This window comes from Ambystoma mexicanum, chromosome 1q, assembly GCF_040938575.1.
Source record: "Ambystoma mexicanum isolate Mex_15411 chromosome 1q, UKY_AmexF1_1, whole genome shotgun sequence".
Taxonomy (NCBI): Eukaryota; Metazoa; Chordata; class Amphibia; order Caudata; family Ambystomatidae; genus Ambystoma; species Ambystoma mexicanum.
In genome coordinates, this window is record NC_090922.1 from 591,553,960 (window position 1) to 591,560,134 (window position 6,175).

Here is a 6,175-nt window from a genome sequence, read left to right on the forward strand (position 1 = left end):
GACTCTCCCTTTCCAGTCCTAGAGACCTGCTTTTTTTAATGCAGTTTCCCCCATTCACACAGCCTGGCTGCCAATCACATGGCAGGGTGGCTGTCCTGGCAAGGACAGTCACCCAGCCCATCAAACAGGAGTGAGACTTGGGTTACCAAGGGAACCCATGGCAGGGGTCCTAAGACCCCTCCCTCACATCCTGCCTACCCAGACTTTCAGGCGCCTTAAGGAGGGCTTCTGTGCAGAAGCCCGCGAAAAGACGGCGAACAAAGGAACCAAACCTAGTTTGGCGCGCAGAGTAAAACATGAGAAAGACTTTTACAAAAAGAAATGGTGAATAAACCCAGCCGGACCTGAAATAAAATATATTTGGTTAAGCAGGTTTAAGTTCGAGGCTAATAAAATAGCCTAAAACAATACCATGGTTATTTAAGATAACCGCAGTATGAAAAATAGGGTAGTTACCTCTGCCACCAGCCAAGTCTTGATGAAAAGGGAGCGAAATAGTGCTCCAAGAGAAACAGACAAAAAGGGATGAGAATTAACCTTTTCCAATACTCCATGTAAGATGGGGTGTACTGGGCCTGTGATTTAAAGAGACTACATAAAGTTAATGGCACCTTTACATGTTTCTGGGAGACAGTAGTCAGTCCCAGAAAAATTGAGTCAGTGGGAAGTCTAAAAGACAACCCTGTATCACTGCACTGAAGGTGCTGTGTAACACACAAAAAGATGATGCTCGTGGAGTAGGTGAGGCTCCAGAGCCCAAGATCACACAATTGGTAAAAACACACACAGCAAAACACATGTAAGAGTGGGGAAAAGGCTCACACTCTTACCAGGTGAAAAAAATAAACCCTAGAAATCCAGCAAAGCTGCTGAGGGACTCAGTAGGTAAGGGAAATTAGCCATTTATGAGAATTCTCCCTAAAATGCGTGGACAGCTCTGGACCCACAATGCGGGTAACACAACAATAAACTGGTTCAGTGGTAAAGTTCATGCTACGAGTTCTGGATGAAGTTGGTGGGCAGAAAAGTTAGTTCAAAGAGAAGAGAAGGACAAGCCCTCGGATTGGAGAAAGATTTAACACACTTTCACCACAGCTGAACGAAACGAACAATCGGATTTGCACAGTACCTTAAAACAGAGAGGGAGCTGTAGCTGAGGCGAATGTTCCTGGTAGTTCCTGCAGGCTCACGGTTCCTGAAGCGACTGTCGGACTGACAAGAAGTAGGAAGACTGGAGGGTCCTGCACTACCCAGGGAAGAAACCAGCAGCAGAGCAAAGCAACAAATAAAAGGTGCGCTCCTTAAAACCCAAGCAGGGTCCGACCTTCCTGGCTATCCGCCCACTGTAGCTCTGTACAGTGAATTCGACCAGAGGAGGGGTCCTGGCTTGAAGTTTGGGTGAACTGGTTGGTCCCACCAGCTCAAGGGAAGAAGATTCCTGGAGGATCCTCTCTGTCATCGGATTCTGAAGATTCGGACCTGCAGCAGGGCTTCACCTGGCGGTTCAGTCGGTGTAGGGGTCCTCTTCTGTCAGCTCCTCGTCAGTTCTTTCATTCCAGTGGCGACTCTGCCTTTCCAGTCCCAAAGACCTGCTTTTTATGCAGTGTTCCCCCATTCACACAGCCTGGCTGTCAATCACACAGCAGGGTGGCTGTCCTGGCAAGGACAGTCACCCAGCCAATCAAACAGGAATGTGACTTGGGTTACCAAGGGAACCCATGTCAGCAGTCCTAAGACTCCTCCCTCACATCCTGCCTACTCAGACTTTCAGGCGCCTTAAGAAGGCCTTTTGTGCAGAAGCCCACGAAAAGAAGGCGAACAAAGGAACCAAACCTGGTTTGGCGCACAGAGTAAAACACGAAAAAGACTTTTACAAAAAGAAATGATGAATAAACCCAGCCGTACCTGAAATAAAATATATTTGGTCAAGTGGGTTTAAGTTCGAGGCTAATAAAATAGCCTAAAACAATACCATGGTTATTTAAGATAACCCCGGTATGAAAAATAGGGTAGTTACCACTGCCACCAGCCAATCCATGATGAAAAGGGAGCAAAACAGTGCTCCAAGAGAAACAGACAAAAAGGATAAGAATGAACTCTTTCCAATACTCCATGTAAGATGGGGCATACTGGGTCTGTGATTTGAAGAGACTACATAAAGTTAATGGCAACTTTACATGTTTCTGGGAGAAAGCAGTCAGTCCCAGAAAAATTGAGTCAGTGGGAAGTCTAAAAGACAACCCTGCGTCTCTGCACTGAAGGTGCTGTGTAACACACAAAGATGATGCTCATAGAGTAGGTGAGGCTCCAGAGCCCAAGATCACACAATTGGTAAAAATACACACAGCAAAACACATGTAAGAGTGAGAAAAAGGCTCACATTCTTACCAGGTGAAAAAAATAAACCCTAGAAATCCAGCAAAGCTGCTGAGGGACTCAGTAGGTAAGGGAAATTAGCCATTTATGAGAATTCTCCCTAACACTCGCCCCCCCAACCCCAGACTAAGGGACAGGAGGATTTAATCCACTCCTGGATGAATCTCTACCTCTAGTCGGTTAACAACATCCTAGAGAGACCATCAGCGTTTTGGTGGTGACATCCTGCTCTATGCTCAATGGTGAAATCAAACCCTTGCAGGCAGATTGACCATCTTAGAAGTTGTGGGTTCTCCCCTTTCATTTGCATTAACCATCTCAAAGGTTGGTGGTCTGTTAGAATGACAAAGGTAGATCCATACAAGTATGGTCTAAACCTCTTCTTCAGAGAACACACAATGGCAAAACATTCACGCTCTATGGTTGCCCACCTTGTTTCTCGTTCCTTCAGTTTCCTACTGATGAGGCAAATGGGGTGCTCCCTACCGTTGTCATCCAGTTGACTTAGGACTGCACCTATACCAATATTGGATGCATCCTTCTGCTAAATTGAATTGTTGGTGATTATCAGGAGCTCTCTCTTAGGGCTGGAGCTTGACAAAGGGCTTTCTTCAGGCTTTCAAAGGCTTGAGTGCACTCCTCATTCTATCTAACCTTTTTAGGGAATTTTGGAGAGGAGATCACATTCAAGGGATAAGCTATGGTCCCATAGTTCTCTATGAAATTCCTTTAGTAAACAGTGAGACCTAGGAAAGCTCTCACTTGGGTTTGAATAGTAGGGGTGGCCCAGTTTTGCACAGCTTGTACTTTGCTGGGCAATGGCCTTATTCCATCTCCTCCTACCTCATGACCAAGGTAGACCACTTTTCGCTCACCAATTTGACATTTGCTTGCCTTTATGGTCAGATGTGCCTGCTCAAGAGCCTGCAAAACATATCCCAGGTGATCAATATGTTATTTCCATGTAGAGCTGAACACTGCAATGTCATCTAAGTATGCCATGCAGAAGTCCTCCATCCCATTCAGAACTTGATTAACAATCCTTTGAAATGTAGCAGTTGCATTGTTAGTCCAAAAGGCATAACCTTAAACTGGTAGAGGCCTGCTGGAGTGGAGAACGCAGTTTTCTCCTTGGCATGGTCTGTCAGTGCGATTTGCCAATAGCCTGAGGTTAGATCAAATGTACTGAAGTACCTGGCTGAACCAAGTCTATCCACCAGTTCATCTTTCCTTGGCAAAGGATGGGCATCAGTCTTAGTGACTCCATTTAGAGCTCTATAGTCCACACAGAATCTCAACACCTTGGATCCTGCCTTTGGAACTAGAACAACTGGACAACTGGACTAGACCATGAACTTGTAGATGGCTCTATAACCCAGAGATCAAGCATCTTGTTGACCTCTCCTTTGATGTGGGATCTCACATGTTCTGACATTCTGTAACCTCTGCTTTTCACAGGTAGACAGTCACCAGTGATAATATCATGCTGGCCCCAAGGGGTTAAGCCTGGTGAGAGGGAAAACAGGGAGGCAAACTGATTCAACAGAACGTTGCACTCCTGTTGTTCAGAAGTCAGCTGAGAAGAGAGATTAACTCCTTCTATTTTTTCATCTAAAGGTTGTCCTCTTCCTCTTGAGCTGAAGCTAGAAGCAAAGCTCCCACTTCTGGTCTCGAGACATAAGCCTTTAAACAGTTGGTGTGAAAGACCCTGGGAGCCTCCTTAGGTCTGTCTAAGTCCACCAAATAGTTCACCTCTCGAAGTATGCTCACACAGCATTGAAGGGTCCTATCCATTTTCCCTGCATGGCCCTCTGCCTTGTTTGCACCATAACTAGTACAAGCTGGTCTTGAGTAAACTCAACCATGCTGGCCTTCTGGTCATGCCAATGTTTGACCAGAGCCTGACCTGCTTTCAAGTTATCACTTGCTTCTGCCATCATGTATGACATTCTCCTCCGGAGACCTATCACATAGTCAGTCACTCTGACTGGCTTGGGGGAAGGAGCACTCTCCAACCCCTCCTTAATCAGGGCCAATGGACCTCTGAATGGATGGCCATAGAGAAGGCCAAAGGGACTGTAACCAACTCCCTCCTGATGGAATTCTCTATATGCAAAGAGAAGGCATGGCAGTAGAAGGTCCCACTTTCTCTTAAGGGGTTCTTCCAAAGCACTTATCATGCTCTTATTAGTATGAATAAACCTCTCTACCAGTCCATTTGTCTGTGGACGGTAGGCTGTAGAGAACTTATAAGTGACACCACAGTTTTCCCACATGGCTTGCATGTAGTGGGACATAAAATTGGATCCCCTGTCGGATCTCACTTCCTTAGGAAATCCAACTTTGGTAAAAATACCAAGTAGAGCCTTAGCCACAGCCTGAGCCACAACAGTTCTCATAGGTATGACTTCTGGGTATCTTGTAGCATGGGCCACTACAACGAGGATAAACCTGTTCCCTGAAGATGTGGGCGGGTCAAAGAGGACCGATAATGTCAATGCCCACCCTCTCAAAAGGAACTCCCACCACTGGGAGAGGCACCAGGGGTACCACATTCTTGGCTCCACTCTTGCCAGAGGTTTGGCAAGTGTGACAGCTCCTACAGAACTTGTCAACCTCAGAACCCATTTTAGGCCAGTAGAAGTAGAGGGAGAGCCTTTCCTTGATCTTCTTGAAACTCAAGTGACCAGCCAACGGTATCTCATGGGCTAACCGTGGGAACTGGAGTCTGTTGGCAAGGGGCACTACAATTCGTTTGCAGTCCCCAGGGATAGACTCAGTTGGTTCCCTTTAAAAGAGGCCATCTTCCCAGCTTAACCTGTGCTTTCCAACATCTTGCCCATCAAGTTGGTTAGCAGCCTGTTGTCGAAGACCTTCAAGAGTAGGACACTCTCTCTGTCCTTTGCTGAGGTCTGCCCTGTTGGGTCCACCTTCTGCCAATAAAGACTGCAGCTCAGGATGGTCAACAGGGTCAAGATCTCCCACTAAGACAGTTTCTTCTTCCAGATCTGATTCTTCAGAAACTGGCTCAACCACACAAGGTTGCACCTCACACTCTGCCTCAGCAGGTGGAGGAGTCACAGGTGTGACTTTGGACAATCTTGGGGATGTCCTTGTTGGTAGCACAGGGGTGCTGTCTGATTTTTTCCCTGTCGGTCTTGGGTTTCCCCTTTGCCTCTGTTTTCTTAGAAATAGCAGTGAGCAACTCCTGTGGAGTGGGAGTGATAGTTTCCTCTATCAACTCCTCTGGAGAGCCTCTCAAGGTTCTCTCCCTTGCAGGCCTAGTGAGCTCCTGTCTCCTCTTACTGGGAGGCCTTCGGGGTGCTTGTCACAACTCCAAGAGTTTTCAGGTCATTACCCAACAGGACTCTCCCAGGCACTTCACTCTGCACACTAACAGGTATTTTGACAGTGAAATCATTACACTGGATGAGAGCTGGTAACTGGGGAAGCATTTGCACAGGGCATCCAGCTAACTTGGTGAGGCGTTTTGGTGCCTTAGCAACATCCTCCACCCTGAAAAATGATTAATCCACCACAGTTATTCTGGCTCCAGTGTCTCTGATGGCTGGGGTCTCCTTACCATCCACAAGAAGACTATCTTTATAGTACTCTTTAGTATTATCTGGGATGGAATTACAGATATCTGAATTCTGTTGTTCCCACAAGCCCAGGGACACTAAAGAAACTCTAGCTGAACCTCTCATGGGTTCATCAGCCAGTAGGTGAAAGTTTCCACTTGCCATAGGTACTTCTTCCTCTGAGGAGAAGGCTAAGGAGACAGTGCGGACCCCTGAAG